Genomic DNA, 23,118 nt, shown 5'->3' with positions numbered 1-23,118 from the left:
ACATCCAGGGAGGACTGCTGACATCTTCCACACATAGCTGGGTGCTGCTGCTGCTGTCAGGGCCAAAGCATGAGCCATTGGCAGTGACCCCACCACCTCCGTGGCAGGGCTGATGTGTATGTTAAAGCACTCTCAGGAAAGGAGATCCCACTTGTGGCCACAACCTAGGACCAAAGCACACGCTCCCCAGCCGCCTGTCTGTGGCTGCTGCCGCTGGAAGCATCTCTGCCCTCTCAAGGAGCAGGGCCACAGCACAGCCAGGGCCACCCCTGCCTAAGCACTCTGTAGGGTGCACGGGGGTCACCATGCCTACCATAGCCAGCAGCCACATGCACCACTGGAGGGCCTCAGGACAGGCCTGCCCAGTCCAGATACCACCTCCAAAGTGCCCAAGCGTGCCATCCAAGGGGCTGAAGATTGGCAATTGAAAGGATTTGTTCTGTAAAATTTGGATTCAGCCAAAAGGCCTCGATCAAGGATCCAGAAAGCCATATGTGGCTCTAAGGCCACAGGTTCCCTACCCCTGCACCATTCGCACCTGAGCACTCCTCCCAGGGGTCTGAAGATAGTTGTACCCAACCTGCCACTACCTCTGCCTGCAGGCCTGGGCACTGGCCCATGAAGCCCATTACAGCTACTGTTAACAGCAGTGTGAACTGCTCAGAAGCCAGAGGACTGTCCTGCTTATTGCCACTGCTGTCACCCACACCATATCTGCTGCCCAAGGGCCCGAGGACCCACCTAGCCCACTGCTCACACCTGAGCAAGATATCTGGAGGCCCCAAATCAGCCTGCCTAGACCTGCTAAAACCAGGTCCAATGTGCACTGCCCCGGGGCCCAAGGACAGGCATGCTTGTTCTGCTGCTGCCACCAGTGGGGCCTGACGATTGTCCCACTTGATGTCTCCATCTCTAGTAGAATTTCATGACAGTCTACCCTAACAGCAGCACCCTAAGCCCCTGAGAAATATCAGACACTACTGACACTGTTTAAAGCCAAAGAAATTATACAGAGACTACACTACTACTTGCACTCAGAATCAGTGCCCTACTCAACCAACACCATAGATACATCTCTAGGAAAAAGTTCTTCCCTATGAGAGCAAATTCAAAAATTTGGAAGAAGTGACTATTATGCCAAGAGTGAGATATCAATGTAAGGACACAAGAAACATGAAAAAGAAAGGAAAATGACACTTTCAAAGGAACACAATAATTCTTCAACAGATTCCAATCAAAAAGATATTGACAAAATCCTAGATAAAACATGTAAAATAATGACATTAAATAAGCTCAGTGAGATATAAAAGAATTCAGATAAACAGTACAAAGAAATCAGATAATTCAGGATATTAAACAGAAATTTACCAAAGAGACAGATATAAAAAAGGACCAAACAGAAAGTCTGGAACTGATGAATTCATTGAATAAAATACTAAATACATTTGAAATCTTCCACAATAGACTAGATTAAGAAGAAATAATGTCAGAGCCCGAAGACATCTTTTTAAATACCCAGGGAGATAAAAACACGACATATGTAACAACGTAAAGCAATCAAATGTTCAAATTTTTAGTGTCCAGAAGATGAAGAGAGAAAGGAATGCATAGAAAAGCTATTTAATGGTATAGCTGAAATCTTTCTAATGCAAACAAGAGGTTTAAACATCCAGATACAGGAATCTCAGAGATCCCCAACAGATGCATTCCAAAAAGCTCTTATCCATGACATATTATAGTCAACTCAGCAAGTGTTGGAGATAGCAAGATTTCTAAAAACAGGAAGGGAAAAGCATCTAGTCACTTATAAGGGGACTTCCATCAGATTAGCAGTAGATATCTCAGCAGAAACCTTACAGGCCAGGAGAGAATGGGATGATATATTCAAAGTGCTGGAAGAAAAAAAACACAAAAACCCTGCCACTCAAGGATATTATAACCAGTAAAGTTATCCTTCAGAAATGAAGGAGAAATAAAGTCTTTCTCAGATAAGCAAAAGCTGTGGGAATTCACCACTAGACAGGTCTTGCAAGAAATGCCTGAAGGAGTCTTACATGAGGAAGCAAAATGATGATATCTACCATCATGAAAACACACAAAAGTATAAAACCTACTGGTAAAGCAAACACAAATGAGAAAGACAAAGGGCTCAAGTGTTAGCACTATGGAAAACCACCAAATCACAATGATAAATAGTAAAAGAGAAAGCAACAAAGGATATACAAAATAACAGGAAATCAATTAATGACAGGAAGCCCTCACGTATCAATAATAACCTTTAACATAAACATTAAACTTTCCACTTAAAAGGTTTAAACTGGCTAAATGAATAAAAACACGACCTAACTATATGCTGCTTATAAGAAATGCATCTCACCTTTGAAGACACATACAGACTGAAAGTAAAGGGATGGAAAAAGATATTTTATGCAAACACCAAAACCAACAATGAGGAGGAGTAGCTATACTTATGTCACATAAAACAGACTGTAAGCCAAGAACAGTACAAAGAGACAAAGAAGGTCATTATTATAATGACAAATGGATCAATTAAGGAAGAGGACACAATAATTCTGAACATATGACTCTAACACCAAATATCCAGATATATAAAGCAAATATTGTTAGATCTAAATGGAGAGATATACTCCCACACAATAATATCGGGGACTTCAACATCCCACTTCCAGCATTGGACAGATCATCTAGATGGAAAATCAACAAAGAAACACTGGATTGAAACTATACTGTAGACTAACAGACATTTACAGAACATTTCATCCAACAGCTACAGAGTATGTATTCTTCTCATCACCAAACCCAAAATTAGGAGGAGGAAAGAAAGAATAAGGATTAGAGAAGAACTAAGTGTAATGGAGACTAAAAAAATAATAATACAAAGGATCATGAAATGAAAAGTTGATTTTTTGAAAAGGTAAACAAAATTGATAAACTTCCAGCTGGACTAGCCAAGAAAAAAAAAAAAAAGAAGTACCAAATAAAATCAGAAACAGAAAAAGAGATATTATAAATGTTATCAGAGAAATAAAAAAAATCACTGAAGACTTTTAGGAACAACTGTACATGAATAAACTGGAAAACCTAGAGGAAATGGATAAATTCCTAGACACATATAACCTACCAAGATAGACAGAAATAAAAAACTGAACAGACCAATGAGAAGTAAAGAGATTGAATCAGTAATAAAAATTCTCCCAAAGAAAATTCCACAGCTGGATGCCCTCACTGCCAAATTCTACCAAGCTTAACAAAGAAGAACTAACACCAATTCTTCTCAAACTAGTCCACAAAATTGAAAAGGAGGAAATTCTGCCTAACAAATTCTATAAGGCCAGCATTACCCTGGTACCAAAACCAGACAAGGACACAACAAAAAAACAGAAAACTACAGGCCAATATTCCTGATGAATATACATGAAAAAGCCTCAGAAAAAATATTAGGAAACAAAATGCAATATTACATTAAAAAAATACACCATGATCAAGTGGGATTGATTTATCTCAGGGATGCAAGGATGGTTCAACATATACAAAACAACAAATGTGATATGTCACATCAACAGAAACAGAATGAGGGACAAAAACCATATGATCGTCTCAATAGATGTAAGTAAAAACATTGATAAAATTCAACATCCTTTCATGATGAAAACTCTCAACAAACTGGGCAAAGAAGGAAGAGTATCTCAAAATAGTAAAGATCACATATGATCAACACACGACTACCATCTTACTGAATGTGGACAAGCTAAAAACCTTTCCTCTAAGAACTGGAACAAGAAAGGGATGCCACTTTCGCCACTCCAATTCAACATAGATCTGGAAGTCTTAGCCAGAGCAATCATGCAAGAGGAATACAAGGCATCCAAATTAGAAAAAAGGAAGTCAAATTGTCCCTCTTTGCACACATGATATATCTAGAAAAACCCAAAGACTCCACCAAAAAGCTCTTACATCTGACAAATAAATTTGATAAAGTTGCAGGATAAAAAAATCAATGTACAAAAATCAGTAGCATTTCTATACACCAATAATAAACTAGCTGAGAAAGAAATCAAGAAGGCAATCTCATTTATAATAGTTATAGAAAAAATAACTAGGAATAACTAAGGAGGTGAGAGACCTCTACAAGGAAAACTAGAAAACTCTGATGAAAGAAATTGAAGAAGACAATAACAAATGGAAGGACATTCCACATTCCAATGCTGGATTGGAAGAATTAACAATATTAAAATGACTGTACTACCTAAAGCAATGTAAAGATTCAATGTAGTCCTCATCAAACACCAATGTCATTTTTCAGAGAAACACACACAAAAAAACTCTAAAAATCGTATGGAACAAAAACAAAAATGAGTCATAATAGCAAAGGAATTCTGAGGAAGAACACAGCTGAGGGTGTCACACTACCTGGCTTCAAGATATATTACAAGGCTAGAATAACCAAAACAGCATGATATTGGAATAAAAACAGATACATAGAAGGCTGACTAGATGTAAGTAGTATGTGCCTCCTATATAAAGAGGAACCAAAATAGTAGATACTCACATGATGACATGGAAATTAAACTACATGCTCCTGAACAATGGTCAATAAAGAAAGTAAGATGGAAATTAAAAAAAAAAAAGATGAACTGAAAACATAACATACCAAAACCCGTGGGATACAGTGAAAGCAGTGCTATGACGTAAATTTATGACATTAAATGCCTACATCAAAAAAGTAGGTCACAAATTATCAACCTAATGTCACACCTTAATGAACTAGAAAAACAAGAACACACCAAACCCAAAGTTAGTGTAAGAAAAGAAATAACAGAGCAGAACTAAATTAAAGACAAATAAAAATACAAAAGACAAACAAAATGAAAAGTTGGTTCTTTAAAAGAATAAACAAAATCTATAAACCACTAGCTAGACTAACTGAGAAAGGATCCAAATAAAATCAGAAGTGAAAATGGAGACTTCCAACTAATACCACACTAATACAAAAGATCATCAAAGACTACTATGAATAACTATATGTTTACCAACTAGAAAATCTAGTGGAAATGGATATATTCCTGGAAACATACAACCTCCCAAGATTGAACCAGGAGGAAATAAAACACCTGAACAGAGGTATAATGAGTAGAAAGATTGAATCAGTAATAACAAAAAATCTTCAAACAACTCAACAACAACAACAAACAAATGAACAAATGCCCAGGACCAGATGGATTCACTGCCAAATTCCATCAAACATATAAAGAAGAACTAATGTCAAATTTACTGAAACTATTCCAAAAAATCAAAGAGGAAGGAATTCTCTCTGGCTCATTCTACAAGGCCAGTATCACCCTGATATCACAACCAGCCAAGAATACAACAGAAAAATAAAATTATAGATGAATATCTCTGATGAACATATTATAGATGCAAAAATCCTCAACAAAATCTAGCAAATTGAATCCAACAGCACATCAAAGAGATAATACACCATGATTAAGTGTAATTTACAACAAGGATGCCAAGGTGGCTCATATATGCAAATCAATAAATGTGGTACATTACATAAACAGAATTAAGGGCAAAACCCATATGATCATCTCAATAGATACAGAAAAGGAATTCAATAAAATTCATCAATCTTCATGATAAAAATCCTCAAAACACTAAGCAACTACAAACATCCATAAATATAATAAAGGCCATATACAACAAACCCACAGGTAGTATCATACTTAATGGGGAAAAGTTGAAAGCATTCCCCTTGGGATCTGGAAGACGACAAAGATGCTCACTTTTACTATACTTATTTAACATAGTTTTGGAAGTCCTCACCAGAGTAATCATTCAAGAAAAAACAATAAAAGGATTCCAAATTGGAAAAGAGAATGTCATGTTCCTCTTTGCTAATGACAAAACCTTACATCTAGAAAACCCTAAAGATTCTGCACACATACAAAAATCTTAGATTCGATAAATGTAAAATTTCAGGCTACAAAATCAATGTACCGAATCAGTAGCATTTCTATATACCAACAAAAATCTAGCTAAGAACAAAATCAAGAGGGCACTCCCATTTGTGATACTACAAAAAACCAAAAACTATCTAGGAATGTATTAAACCAAGGAGGTGAAACATCTCTACAAGCATAACTAGAAAACACTGATGAAAGAAATTGTAGATGACACAAACAAATGGAAAAACATCCCACACTCTTGGATCAGAAGAATTAATATTGTTAAAATGACCATATTGCCTAAAGCAATGTATAGGTTTAATGCAATCCTTATTAAAATACCAATGGTATATTTCATGGAATTAGAAAAAACAATTGTAAAGTTCATATGGAGCAAAAAAAAGCAATCTTGAGGAAAAAGAACAAAGTAGGAGGCATCACATCATTCAAGTTATACTACAAGGTTATAGTAAACAAAACAACATGGTACTGGGGAAAAAAAGACATACAGATCAATGGAACAGAATAGAGGATCCAGAAATAAAGCCCAATGCTTACAGCAAACTGATTTTGGACTAAGTCGACAGGAACATACACTGGGGAAAAGACACCCTTTTCAATAAATGGTTCTGGGAATATTGGATTACAATATGCAGAAGCATACAATTGGACCTTTATCTCTCAGCATATTAAAAAATCAACTTGAGATAGATTAAAGGCTTGAATGTAATGCCTAAAACTATACAAATACTAGAAGAAAATGTAGGGAAAACTCTTCTGGACACTGGTCTAGACAAAGATTTTATGACAAAGACCTCAAATGCAGAGGCAATGAAAACAAAAATAAACAAATGGGACTTAATTAAAATACAAAGCGTCTGTATAATAAAAGAAATAATCAATAGAGTGAACAGACAACCTGCAGAATGGAAGAAAATAATAGCAAACTATACATCCAACAGCAGACTAATATCAAAAATTTATAAAGAACTCAAACAACTCAATGAAAAAAAAAAACCAATTAGTGCCATTTAAAAGCAGGCTAAAGACATAAGTAGATGTTTTTCAAAAGATGACAAAGAAATGGACAACAAGCATATGCAAAAATGTTCAACATTACTAATCATCAGGGAAATGAAAATCAAAACTATAATAATAAGGTATCATCTTACCCCAGTCAGAATGGCTATTGTTAAGAAGACAAAAAAATAACATGCTGGAGAGGTTGCAGAAAAGGGAACTCTTACACACTGTTGCTGGGATTGTAAATTAATGCATCCATTATGGAAAACAGCACGGAGATTTCTCATAAAACTAAAAATAGAACTATCATACAATCCAGCAATCCCCCTAATGGGTATTCATCCAAAGGAAAAGGAATCAGTATGTTAAAGGGATGTCTGCACTCGCATGCTTATTACAGCACTATTCACAATAGCAAAGATATGGAATCAACCTAAGTGCCCATCAACAGACAAATGGGTAAAGAAAATGTGGCATATATACAATAGAATACTATTTGCCTATAAAAAGGAATGAAATCATGTAATTTGCAGCAATATAGATGGAACTGGAGGTCATTACGTGAAATAAGCCAGAAACAGAAAGATAAATATTGCATGTTCTCACTCTTATGTGGGAGCTAAAAAAGTTGATCTCATGGAGGTAGACAGTAGAATGACAGATACCAGAGGCTGGAAAGGGTGTGGGGTAGGAGGAGAGTATGAAAAGAGGTTGGCTAATGGTTACACACACAGTTACATAGAAGAAGTAAATTCCAGTGTTTGATAGTAGACTACAGTGACTATAATTAACAACAGTGTATTGTACACTTGACAATAGCTAGTAGAGAGGACTTGAAATATTCCTGACATTTAGGAATGGCAAATACTTAAGGTAGATACCCTAAAATATCCTGACTTGAGTATTAAACATTCTATGCATGTAACAAAATATCACACGGATCCCATAAATATGTGTAAATATTATGTAGAATTAAAATAAACAAAGAAAAAAGGTAGTTCTAAAAAAATACTAATGACATTCTTCACAGAAATAGAAGAAACAATCTTATAATTTGTTTGGAACCACAAAAGACTCCAAATATCCAAAGCAATACTTAGGAAAAAGAACAAAGCTGGAGGCACTCCATTATCTGACTTCAAAATACAACTGACCCTTTAAAAACACAGACTGGAACTGCACGTGTCCACTATGCAGATTTCTTAAAACCTAACATGGATCCAAAATATAGTATTTACAAAAGCGAACCCTGCATATACAGAGGTCTTTTTGTATATTTGAGTTCTCAGAGCTGACTGTGGTACTTGACTATGTGTGGATTTTGGTATATGTGGTGGGTCCTGGAACCAAATCTCCACATATATCAAGGGACAACTGGGTACTATATAACAATGGTGAGTAAAACACAATGGTGTGGGTATAAAACAGACACATTGACCAATGGAACAGAATACAGAACTCAGAATTAAATTCATGTATTCTATTTACAGACAACTGATTTTTGACAAAGGAGCCAAGAACACACATTGAGGAATGGACTCTTGTTCCATCAATTGTGCTAAGAAAACTGGATATCCATATTCAAAAGAATTAAACTAGGCCCCTATCTCTAACCACATTAAAAAACCAACACAGAATTGATTAAAGAATTAAAAGTATGACCTGAAACTATAAAACCGCCGGAAGAAAACAAAGGTGAAACCCTTCAGTACAATATTTTATGGGTAAAACTTCACAAGCACAGGCAACAAAAACAAAAAATAGACAAATGGGGGTTTATCAAACTAAAAAGTCTTTGAACATCAAAGGAAATTTGCAGAATTAAGAGTCCTCCTGTAGAATGGAAGAAAATATTTACAACTATTCATCTGGCATGGTATTAATACTCAGAATGTAAAAGGCACTCAAACAACTCAACAGTAAAAAAATGAACTCATTAAAAAGTAGGCAAAGGACATGAATAGACATTTCTTGAAGGAATATACAAATGGCCAACAGGTATATTAAAAAATATTCAACATTAATAATCATCAGGGAAATGCAAATCAAACCACAGTGGGATACAATCTTACCCCAGTCAGAATGGCTGTTATTAAAAAGACAAAAAAAAAAAATGACATATCCTGGACAGGATGCAGGGGAAAGGGTACTCTTACACACTGTTGGTGGGATTGTAAATTAATGCAGCCACTATGGAAAACATCATGGAGATTTCTTTAAAAAACTAAAAATAGAACTATGATCCAGCGATCCTCTTAGTGGGTATTTACCTAAAAGAAAAGAGCTCAATATACCAAAAATATTCCTGCACTCACATGTTTATTGCAGCACAATTCCCAATAACAACAATATGGAATCCACCTAAGTGTTCACCAGTGGACAAATGGATAAAATGGACAAATGGATAAAATATATACACACAATGGAAGATTAGTCGGCTATAAGAATATGAAATCCTATCAGCTGCAGCAACATCAATGAACTTGGAGGACATTATGTTAAGTGAAATAAGCTAGAGACAGAAAAAGATTGCATGTTCTCATAAGCAGCAGCTAAAAAAAATTGAACTCATAGAAGTAGAGAATATAATTTTGGTTAGTAGAGGCTGGGAAGTGTTGGGGGAGGGGAGAATAGAGTGAGATTGGTTATCAGATACAAAATTACATCTAGATAGGAGGAATAAGTTCTAGCATTCTATAGCCCTGGTGGGTATATATGGTTAACAGTAATTTATTGTGCATCTTCAAAAAGCTAGAAGAAAGCATTTAGAATGTTCACAAAACAAAGAAATGATAAATGTTTGTGGTGGCAAATATGCTAATTACCCTGATTTGATCATTATACCTTGTATGCATGTATCAAAATATCATCCTGTATCCCATATATATGTATAATTTTTACATGTCAACTAAAAATGAAAGGAAAAACTCCTAGAAGAGAATAGAAGGAAACCAGTTCAACATAATAGATGCCATGTATGAAAAATCTACATGGAACATCATAATGTTCAAAGACTGAAATCTTTTTCTTTAAGATCAGGAACAAAGCAAGATGCCACTTTACCTTCTTCTATTCATCATGGTAGTGGATATTCTTGCCAGAGCAAGTAGAAAGATAAGGCATACAAATTGGAAAGGAAGAAATAAAATTGTATGTTCATAGATATAATCATATTTATAGAAAACTCTTAAATTTCACTACAAAAATGTTCAAGTAAATGATTCAGCAAAGTATCAAGATAGACAGCACACACTATTCGTTTGCATTTCTACACATTAATAGTGAGCAATCTGAAAAGGATATCACGAACACAATTCCATTTACAACAGCATAAGGACAACCACAGCCCAATCTGAAAAGGATATCACGAACACAATTCCATTTACAACAGCATAAGGACAACCACAGCCTTTGCAGCCATGGACTCCTGTAATTTTTGCTGTTGCTAACTACAGCTGACAGAGCTGCAAGGAGACTATGCCATTATACTCTCACCAAGGGTCCAACTGCCACACCACATTCAGCATCTTTGCACCCACCCATAAGTGAATGTCTTTCCCCACCAAAACTGGTCCATAATGTCTGGAATAGATGTCTGGCATACTGGTCCAATATGTCTGGTCCATAATGTCTGGAATAAATGAGTGAGTGGATTTCAACTCAGTGTAACAAGAAACATGAAAAACTAAGGAAACATGGCATCATCAAACACACACCATAATTTTCCAGTGATCAACCCCAATGAAATACAGATATATGAATTGCCTGACAGAGAATTAAAAATGAGTGGTCTAAGGAAGCTCAGTGTGCTACAAGAGAACAGAGAGACAACTTAATGGAATCATTACAAAATACATGAAGAAAATGAGACATTCAATAAAGAAATGGAAATCACAAAAAATAACCAAACATATTCTGGAAGTGAAAAATGAAAAAATGAAATTCTCTACTGAAAAAATTCAGTAGAGAATGTCTACAGAAGACTTGATCAAGTACAAGAAGGGATCTGTGAACTTGAAGCGAGGTTATTTGAAAATATCCAGTCAGAGGAGAAAAAGGAAAATGAAAAGGAAATAAGGAAAATTTGCAGGATTTATGGGCCATCAAGAAAGCTAACTTTCACAAAGGATTTATATAAGGACAGGAGACAGATAAAGGGAAAGAAAATTGATTTAAAGAAATAATGGCTGGAAACTTCCCAAATCTGGGGCTGTCCCCAGCGATGTGGACATCTAGGTGAATAAATCTCAATGGACTCCAATCAAGTTCAATCCAATGGAGCTTTCACCTAGATATATCACAAACTGTCAAAGATTGAAGATGAGAGAATTTTGAAAACGGCAAGAGAACTAAGGTTCTTCGCATAAAAGGGAACCTCTATAAGGCTACTGTGGATTTCTGAGCACAAACTTTCCAGGCCAGGAAAGAGCGGGATTATATATTCAAAGTGCCAAAAGAAAAAAAAAAAAATCTGCCATCCAAGAATCCTTTACCCAGCAAAGGTGTTCTTCAGATATGAATGTGACATATTAGACTTTCTGTAACATATAAAAGGGGGGGGGGTATCACCATCAGTCCTGACTTACAAGAAATCCAAAGGGAGTTTTTCAAGTTAAACTAAAAGGATGACAAATCCCCAGCTAACATGATATTCAGTGGTGAAAAGCTAAATGCTTTCCCTGTAAGAACAGGAACAAGCAAAGGATGCTCACTCTCATCACTTCTATTCAACATAGTTCTGGAAGTCCTAGCCAGAGGAATTAAGCAAGAAAACACTATAGACTTCATTACAAAAACGTTTAGAAGTAATAAACCAATTCAGTATGAAGTTTCATGATACAAAATCAGCATACAAAAATCACTTGCCATTCTATACACTAACAACTATCCAAAAAAAAAAAAAAAAAACAACCAAAAAACAAATTAAGACAAAATTTCATTTAAAATAGCATCAAAAAGAATACAGAACTCAGAAATAAGCCCTCATATATATATGGAGAAATGATTTCTGATGGGCATGCCAAAGCCATTAAATGAGGAAAAGACTATTTTCAACACATGGTGTAGGGACAACTGGGTAGCTACATGTAAAAGAATGAAGTTGGGACCCTTACCTAACACCATATAGAAAAATTAACTGAAAATGGAGAAAAGGCCTAAATGTAAAATCTAAAACTATAAAACTTGTAAAATGTAACACAGTGCAAAAACTTCTTAACATTGGATTTGGCAGTGATTTCTGGAATATGGCACCAAAGGCCCAGAGGGGGAAAATAGAGAAATTGGACTACATGAAATTTAGGAATAAATTTAATCAATGAGGTATAAGACCTGTACACCGAAAACTATAAAATATTGATGAAAGAATTTGAAGATGACACAAATAAATGGAAAGATATCTGATGTTTGTGGATCAGAAGAGTCACTGTTGTTAAAATGTCCATACTAACCAAAGCAATCTACAGATTTAATGCAATCCTATGAAACTTGAAAAGGCAGTATTACAGATATAGAAAAAATATGAAAATTAGCATGGAGCCACAAAAGACCCTGAAGATCTAAAGCATTTTTGAGAAATAAGAACAAAGTTAGAGGCATTACATATTATGATTTAAATACAAAGTTATAGCAGTCAAACAGTATGGTACTGGTATAAGAATAGAGAAATAAATCAATGGAACAGAATAGAATGCCCAGAAATAATCCCACACATATAAGGTCAACTAATATTTGACAAAGGCACTAAAAATTGCCACTGGGAAAGAATATTTTCTTCAATAAATGGTATTGTCTCTTCAATAAACTGTATACCCACATGTAAAAAATAAAATTGGATCCTCATTCTACACCATACACAAAAATCAAGTTGAAGTGGATTAAAGTTTTAAACATATAACCTGAAACCTGTTTTCTTCTAAAAGAAAACACAGGAGAAAAGCTCTTTGTTACTGCTTCATCCAATGATTTCTTGGATATGACATCAAAAGCACAAGGAAAAAATAAACAAGTAGGAATACATCAAATGGAAAAGTTTCTGCACAATAACAGAAACAACAAAATGAAAAAGCAACCCATGGTATGGAATATTTCCAACCCACATTTCCAATAAAGTATTAATATCTAAATTATATAAGGAACATAAGTCAGTAGTAAAAACAAACAATTAAAAAATGGTAAAGGACATTAATAGGCATTTTCCCAAAGAAGAGATACAAATAACAAACAGATAAACGAAAAGGTGATAACATCACTAATCATCAGGGAAATGCAAATCAAAACCACACTGAGATAGCACCTTACAACTGTTAGAACTGCTCTTATCAAAATGACAAAAGATAGCAAGTGTTGGTGAAAATGTGGAGAAAAGGCAACCCTTATACATGATTTTTTTTGGAATATAAATTGAAATAGCCCCTATAGAGATTCCTTAAAAAATTAAAAAGAGAACTTCTATATTATCCAGAAATCTCAGTTCTGGGCATATAGTAAGGGAAATGAAATCAGTATCTTAAGGAGATATCTACAACTCCCATGTTTATTGCAGCATTATTCATAATAGCCAATAAATGGAAATAACATAGTGTTCGACCATGGACGAAGGGATGAAGAAAATATCATATTATGTACACACACATGCACACACAAAAATACATATCACCACAATGAAATATTATTTGGTCATGCAAAAGAAGGAAGTCTTGCTGTTTGTGACAATATGGATAAACCTAGAGGACATTATTCTAAGTGAAATAGTCCAGAAACAGAAAAACAGTGTACTATCTCAGTTATATGTGGAATCTAAAAAGGTCAAACTCACAGAAACAGAGAGTAGAGAGTGGTTACCAGGGGACAGAGAGGAAGGAGATGGGAAGTGTTGGTTGAAGGGTATGAACTTACAGTTGTAAGACGAGTAAGTTCTGAAGACCTAAAATCCAGCATGGTGAATACAGTGAATGACAACGTATACTTGGAATTTGCTAAGAGAGTATGGTATTTGGAACACACATGCACACACACCTATACATACATGGTGACTATGTGATGCGATGGATATGTTAATTGGCTTGACTATGGTACTCATTTCACAATGGATGTCAAAATATCACATTGAACACCTTGAATATATACAATTTTGTCATTTATATCTCAATAAAGCTAAAAAAGCAGCAAGAAGAATAAAATATGTAAAAATTAACTCAACCAAGGAGGTGAAAGAATTGTATGATAAAAATTATAAAACATTGCTGAAAGAAATTTAAGAAGACATAAATAAACAAAAATAACATCCCATGTTCATAGATTGGAGGACTTAATATTACTATGATGTCAGTATTACATAAGACAATCTATATATCAAAGGCAATCTCAAAAATTCCAATGATATTACTTACATCAAGAGAAAAACTCATCCTAAAATTCATATGGAATCTCAAGGGACCCTGAATAACCAAAACAATCTTGAAAAAGAAGGACAATATTGGTGAACTCACACTTCCTGATTGCAAAACTTACTACAAAGCGGCAATAATCAAAACTGTGTAACACCGGCATAAAGATAGACATATAGACCAATGGGACAGGATAGAGATCCCATGTATATATGGTCAAATGATTTCTGAGAAGGGTGCTAAGACTGATAGGGAAAGGACTGTCTTTTCAACAAATGGTGCTGGGAAAACTGAATATCCACATGCAAAAGAATGAAGTTGATACCCTTACTTAACACAATGGACAAAAATTAACTAAAAATGGATCAAGACCCAAATATAAGACCTAAAACTATAAAAGTCTTATAAGAAAACAAAGGGCAAAACTTCATAACTTTGGATTTGGCAATGACTTCTTGGATAAGGCACCAAAGGTGCAGGCAACAAAAGAAAACACAGACAAATTGGACTTAAGATTTTAAAATTTTGTACATCAAAAAAAATAACAACCAAGTAAAAAGGCAACTCCCAAAATGGGATAAAATATTTTAAAATATTATATCTGATAGGGATTAGTATCCAAAATATATAGAAAACTTCTAAAAGTAAACAACAACAACAACAAACCTGGTTGAAAATGGGCAAAGGACTTGGATAGACATTTCTACAAAGAAGATATATACAAATGGAAAATAGTACATAAAAAGACACTTATCACTAATCATTAGAAAAATGCAAGTCAATACTACGAGATACCACATCACAAATATTCAGCTGACTACTATATAAACAAAGACAAAATAACCAATGCTAGTGAAGACATGCAGAAATCGAAACTTTTATGCACTGTTTGGTGGGAATATAAAAGTATTGTAGCCCTTGTGGAAAACAAAAAAATTCCTAAAAATAAATTAAAAATAAAATGATCACATGATCCAGCAATTCTACTTCTGGATATATACCCAAAGAATAAAAAACATAGTCTTAGATATTTGTCCACCCATGTTCACAGTGGCATTATTTATACAAGCTAAAACATGGAAACAACCCAAATGTCCATAGATGGATAAATGGACAAAATGTGGTGTATATACATACAATGGAATAATATTCAGCTTCAAAAAGACGAAATTCTGACACATGCCACAACATGGATGAACCTTGAGGAATTATGCTAAATGAAATGAAGCAGTCACAATAAGAAAAATACTGTATGGTTCTATTTACATGAGGTACTTGAAGGAGTCAAAATCATACAGATAGAAAGTAGGGTGGTGGTTTCCAGAGGATGGGGGGAAGGACAGGGGAGTTATTATTTAATGGATATAGAGTTTCATATTTGCAAATGCAAAGTGCTATGGAGATGGATGGTGGTGATATTAATAGTTGCACATTATGAATGAATCTGTACCACTGAATTGTACACGAAAAGTTGTTACAATGGTAAATTTTATGTCAATTTTACCACAATAAAAGAAATTTAAAAATACATGACATAAACAGAAGCAAAAACAAAGACCATAAGATCCTCTCAATAGACGCAGAAAAAGCATTTGACAAAATTCAACACCATCTTATGAAAAGAATGCTTAACAAAATGGGCATAGACGGGGCTTACCTAAAAATGATACAAGCCATATATGACAAACCCACAGCCAGCATCATACTGAACGGGGAAAAATTGAAAGCATTCCCACTGAGAACTGGAACAAGGCAAGGTTGCCCAATGTCTCCACTTCTATTCAACATAGTACTGAAAGTCCTTGCTATAGCAATCAGACAAGAGAGTAGAATTAAGGGCCTCCAAATGAGGGCAAAAGATATCAAACTCTCACTCTTCGTTGATGATATGATATTATATCTAGAAAACCCCAAGGATTCAAACAAGAGACTCCTGAATTTGATAAATGAATTCAGTAAAGTCTCAGGATACAAAATCAATACACACAAATCAGAGGCATTCATATACAGCAGTAACAGTCAAAGTGAGAACCAAATCAAAGACTCAATTCTCTTCAAAATAGCAACAAAGAAAATAGAGTACCTGGGAATATATTTAACTAAAAAGGTAAAAGACCTCTACAGGGAGAACTATGAAACACTGAGGAAGGAAATAGCAGAGGATATAAACAGGTGGAAAAACACACCATGCTCAAGGGTCAGCAGAATCAACATTATTAAAATGTCTATACTACCCAAAGTGATCTACAGATTCAATGCAATCCCTATTAAAATACCAACATCATTTTTCACAGATATAGAAAAAATAATTTTATGCTTCGTATGTAACAAGAGAAGACCCCATATAGCAAAAGCAATCCTAGGCAATAAAAACAAAATGGGAAGTATCAACTTACCAGACTTTATACTACAAGGCTATAGTAACTAAAACAGCATTGCACTGGCATAAGAACAGGGACATTGATCAATGGAACAGAACTGAGAACCCAGATATAAAACCATCCTCATATGGCTATCTAATCTTTGACAAAGCAGACAAAAATATACACTGGGGGAAACAATCCTTATTCAATAAATGGCGCTGGGAAAACTGGATAGCCACATGTAGAAGACTGAAACAGGATCCACACCTTTCACCTCTCACAGAAATCAACTCATGCTGGGTAACAGACTTAAACCTAAGGGGTGAAACTATTCGAATTCTAGAGGAAAACATTGGAAATACTCTTCTAGACATTGGCCTAGGCAAAGAATTTATGAAGACGACCCCAAAGGCAATCACAGCATCAACAAAAATAAATAAATGGGACCTGATCAAATTAAAAAGCTTCTGCACAGCCAAAGAAACGGTCATGAGAACAAACAGACAACCTACAGGATGGGAGAAAATTTTCGCATGCTACACATCCAATAAAGCGCTGTTAACTAGAATCTATTTAGAACTCAGGAAAATCAGCAAGGAAAAGTCCAACAACCCTATCATAAAGTGGGCAAAGGACATGAACAGAAACTTTCCAAAAGAAAACAGAATAATGGCCAACACACATATGAAAAAATGCTCAACATCTCTAATCATCAGGGAAATGCAAATCAAAACCACAATGAGATATCACTTATCTCCAGTGAGAATGGCCCTCATCAAAATGTTCCAAAACAACAAATGCTGGTGTGGATGTGGAGAGATAGCAACACTCCTACACTGCTGGTGGGACTGCAAAGTAGTTCAACCTCTGTGGAAAGCAATAGGGAGATATCTTAAAGTGATACAAGTGAATCTATCGTGTGATTCAGCAATCCCATTACTGGGCATCTACCCAAAAGAACAAAATACATTCTATAAAAAAGACACTTGCACTCGAATGTTTATAGCAGCACAATTCAAAATTGCAAAGATGTGGAATCAACCCAAGTGCCCATCAATTCATGAGTGGATTAATAAAATGTGGTATGTATATACCATGGAGTACTATTCAGCTCTAAGAAACAACAGTGATATAGCACCTCTTGTATTTTCCTGGACAGAGCTGGAACCCATTCTACCAAGTGAAGTATCCCAAGAATGGAAAAATAAGCACCACATGTACTCACCAGCAAATTAGCATTAACTGATCAACACCTAAGTGCACATATAGGGATAACACTGATCGGGCGTCGGGCAGACGGGAGGAGGCGGGGATGGGTGTACACACACATAATGAGTGCGACGCGCACCATCTGGGGGATGGACACGCTTGAAGCTCTGACTCCGGGGGGAAAGAGGGTGAAAGGCAACACACGTAACCTAAACATTTGTACCCCCATGATATGCTGAAATAAAAAAAAAAGAAAAGAAAAAAAATCTTCAGAAGAGATAATTCCATATAGTTCTTTCCCAACTTCCGGATTATGTACTCTTCATCTAAATAAATTAACTGAATTAAATTTCAAAAAGAAAAAAAAAAAGAAATTAAAAAACAAAAGCAAATCTCCCAGAAGTTAAATTAGGAAGAAATCTACATGACCTTTGGTTTGGTGATGACTCTTTAGATATGACAGCCAAGGCATTTATGAAAGAAAGAACTGATAAGATGAGCTTTGTTAAAAATAGTAATTTCTATTCTAAAAAACATCCTATCAAAAGAATGAAAAGAAAAGCCACAGAATGGGAGGAAAAATTTGCAAAAGACATTATCTGATAAAGGACTGTTTAGCTAAAGTATACAAAGAACTTTTAAAACTTAATAAGAAAGCAAACCTGACTAAAAAGTAGATCAAAGACTTCACAGACACCTCACCAATGAAGATACACAGCTGGAAACTAAATATATGAAAACATGCTCCACATCTTATGTCATTAGGGAAATGCAAACTAAAATAAAAATACGATGTCGCTACATGCCTATCAGAATGGCCAAGATTCAAAATACTGATAACACTGGCTAGCATGTGGAGCAACAAGAACTCTTGTCCATTGCTGGTGGGAATGCAAAATGGTACGGCCACTTTGGAAAACAGTTTGGTGGCTTCTTATTAAACTAAACATATTCTTACCATACAATCCAGCAATTCCATCCTTGATACTTACTCAAATGAGGTGAAAATGTATGTGCACATAGAAACCTGCACATGGGTGTGCATAGCAGCTTCACTCATGACTGCGGACACTGGAAGCAAACAAGACGTCCTTCAGTGGGTGAGAGGAGAAATAGACTGCAGTACGTCCACACGATGAAATATTACTCAGTGCTATAAAGAAATGAGCTATTAAGCCATGAAAAGACATGGAGGAAACTTGAATGCATATTACTGTGTGATATAAGGCACTCTGAAGAGGCTACACACTGTAGGATTGCAAACACATTGCATTCTGGAAAAGGCAAAACTGTAGACACAGCAAAAAGTTCAGTGGTCGCCGGGGATTTAAGGGAAGGAGGGATGAATAGGCAGTGCACAGAGTATTTTTAGGGCAGTGAAAATGTAGAAGTGTATGTAAAAAATATATATTAATAGTATCTATACGATTACATAATGGTAGGTACATGTCGTACGTTTGCATAAACCCACAGAATGTACAAACCAAGGGTAAGTCCTAATGTAAACTATGGAGTTTGAATGATAATGATGTGTATATACAGATTCATCAATTGTCACAAATGTACCACTCTGGTCGGGGATGTTGGCAATGGGGGAGACGTGCTGACGCAATGGATATATGGGAAGTCCCTGTATCACCCTCTGAATTTTGCTATGAACCTAAAACTTTATCTAAACACATAAAGTCTTTAAAATACACACACACACACACGCACGCACGCACACACACACACAGAATCAAATAGAGAATCACACTGGTACACTACTCAAAAATCAATTAAACACACAAAAATGCAGCAATGAAGAAAATAATGGACCGAAATGGTGTAAGACATAAAAAAAAAAAACAAACACAAATAGCAAAATAGCACAAGTGCTTCGTTATCAGTAATTACTTTAAATGTAAATCGATTAAATTCTCCAAAAGACTGAGGTTGGCAGAATGAATTAAAAAAAAAATTATCCAACTTATGCTGTCTATAACAAACTCACTTTTGATCCAAAGACACAAATAGATTGAATGTGAAAGGATGAAAAATATTTCACACAAATGTAAGCAAAAGAAAGCTGAGCAGTTACACTAATAAATTAGTACACTTTAAGTGAAAAATTGCTACAGGAGACAAAAGAGAACATTATATACTGAGAAAAGGATCAATTACTCAAAAGACTTAACAATCGTAAATATATACACACTAAGATACAGAGCCCCAGAATATATGAAGAAAGCATTGACAGAACTTGAGGAAGAAAGACAGTCCTACAGTCATACTTGAAGACTTCAATAATTCACTTTCAATAATGGGCAGAGTTAAAGAAGAAATCAAAAGGGAAATTAAAAAATATTGAGACAAATGATAATGGAAACACAACATACCAAAATCTATGAGATGCAGCAAAAGCAGTTCTAAGAGGGAAGTTTACAGAAATAAATGCCTTACCTACATTAAAAAAAAAGAAGAAAGATCCCAAATAAATAGCCTAAAATTCTACCTCAAGGAATTAGAAGAATAAGTTAACCCTGAAGTTAGCAGAAAGAAGGAAATAAAAAATCAAAACAGAAACAAGTTAGAGAACAGAAAAACCATAGGGGGGAAAAATCAATAAAACTAAAAGTTGGTTTTTTTAAAAAATAAACAAAATAAACAAACTCTTAGCTAGAATATCTTAGGAAAAAAGAGAGAAGACTCAAAATCAGAAATGAAAGTAGAATCTTTAAAACAGATACCTCAGAAATAAGGAGGATCATAAGGGACTATTATGGACAATTATAGCCCAACAAATTGCATAACCTAGAGAAAATGAATAAATTTGTAGGCAAAAATATAACCTACTAACATTGTATCAGGAAGAAATAGAAAGCCTGAACAGACCAATAACAAATAAAGAGATCAAAGTAGTAATTAGAAACTTCTCAACAAAGAAAAGCCCAGAACTAGACAGTGCCATGGATAAATCCTAACATGCAAATTAGAATTAATACCAATACTTCTTAATCTCTTCCAAAAAATGGAGCTAGAGGGCCTACTTCCTAACACATTTTATGAGGCCAAAATCACCTTAATACTTAAGCCAGATAAAAGGACCACAAGAAAACTACAGGCCAGTATCTTGGATGAACATTTATGCAGAACTCCTCAATAAAATATTAGCAAACTGAATTTAACAACACATCAAAATGTACAAGTGGGATTTATCCCTGGCATGAGAAGCTGGTTTAACATACATAAACCAATCAATATGATACACCACATTAACAGACAGAAAGTTAAAAAAACACATGATCATCTCAACTGACAGAGAAAAAACATTTGACAAGTTCAACATCATCTCTGACCTAAACTCTAACAAGTCAAGCAGAGAAGGAACATTCTTCAAAATAATAAAGCCCATTTGTGAAAACCCCGCAGCTAACATTATAACCAATGAGAAAAAAATAAAAGCTTTTTCACTAAGATCTGGTACACAGCAAGGATGTCCACTCTTGCCACTTCTACTCAACACAGTTCTGGAAGTACCACCAAGAGCATACAAGAAAAAGAAATCAAGGGCATCTAAATCAGAAAGAAGTAAAATTATCTCTTTTTGGAGATGACAAGATCCTATGCATAGAAAACTCCAAAAACTTCACCAAAGAACTGTTAGAACTTATAAATGAATTCAGTAAAGTTGCAGGATACAAAATGAATATAAAAACATCAGTTGCGTTTCTACAAATGATGATCTAGCCAACAAAGAAATCAAGAAAACAATCCCATTTATGATAGTACCAAAAAATTTACTAGGAATAAATTTAACCAAGAAGATTAAAGACCTGTATACTTGAAACTATAAATCACCGATGAAAGAAAGTGAAGACGACAGAAATAAATGGAAAGGTATCTTGTGCTTATGCATCTAAAGAATATTGTTAAATGTCCATATTATCCAAAGCAATATAAGATTCAGCACAATCCCTGTAAAAATCCCAATGGCATTCTTCACAGAAATTTTTAAAAATTCTAAAATTCATATGTAAGTAACCATAAAAGTCCTCAAATAGCCGAAGATATTCTGAAAAAGAAAAAGTTGGAGGCATCACACTCTCTGATTTAAAATTATATTACAAACTATTGTAATCAAAACAATATGGTCCAGGCATAAAAAACAAACACACAGACAAGTGGAACAGAATAGAGAGCCAAGAAGGAAATCCACATATATTCAGCCACTAATTTTTAACAAGGGCACCAAGAACATACAATGGGGAAAGGATAGCCTCTTTAATAAATGGTGTTAGGAAAACTGGATTTCCACATGCAAAAGAATGAAATTGGACCCTTACCTTACACTATACAGAAAAATCAACTCAAAATGGATAAAAGACCTAAACATAAGACCTAAAGCCATAAAACTCTAAAAAAGAAAACATAGCAGAAAATCTCCTTGACATTGGCCTTGGCAATGATTTTGTGTATATCACACCAAAAAGCTCAGGCTACGAAGGGAAAATTAAATAAATGGTATATCATCCAACTAAAAATCTCTGCACAGCAAAGGAAACAACGAACAAAATGAAAAGCCAGCCTATGAATTGGAAGAAAATATTTGCAAACTATATATCTGATAAAGGGTTAATATCCAAAGTTTGTAAGTAACTCATAAATACCAAGAAAATATATATCCTGACTTAAAAATGGGCAAAGGACCTGAATAGATACTTCTCCAGGGAAGGCATACAAATGGCCAACAGGCACATGAAAAGATGTTCAACTTGCTGATCAGCAGGGAAATGCAAATCAAAACCACTATGAGATATCACCTCACACCCATTATGATAGCTATTAAACAAGTGTTGCTGAAGGTGTGGAGAAAAGGGAACTCTTGTATCCTGATGCTAGAAATGTAGATTGGTGTAGCCATTATGGAAAGCAGAATGGAAGTTCCTAAAGAAATTAAAAATATTCTACCACATGACCCAGCAATTCCTCTTCTGGGTATATACGCAAAGAAAATAAAATCACCACTTCATAAAGATATCTGCACTCCTGTGTTCACTGCAGCATTATTAACAATAGTCAAGATATGGCAACAACTTAAGTGTCCATTGATGGGCAAATGGATAGAGAAACTAGTAAACATACATGCAAAAAGAAGGTGGTCCAGCCAGTTGCCACATGGATGAATCT

Source organism: Microcebus murinus, chromosome 4, assembly GCF_040939455.1.
Source record: "Microcebus murinus isolate Inina chromosome 4, M.murinus_Inina_mat1.0, whole genome shotgun sequence".
Lineage (NCBI taxonomy): Eukaryota > Metazoa > Chordata > Mammalia > Primates > Cheirogaleidae > Microcebus > Microcebus murinus.
This window is presented reverse-complemented; position numbering follows the sequence as displayed.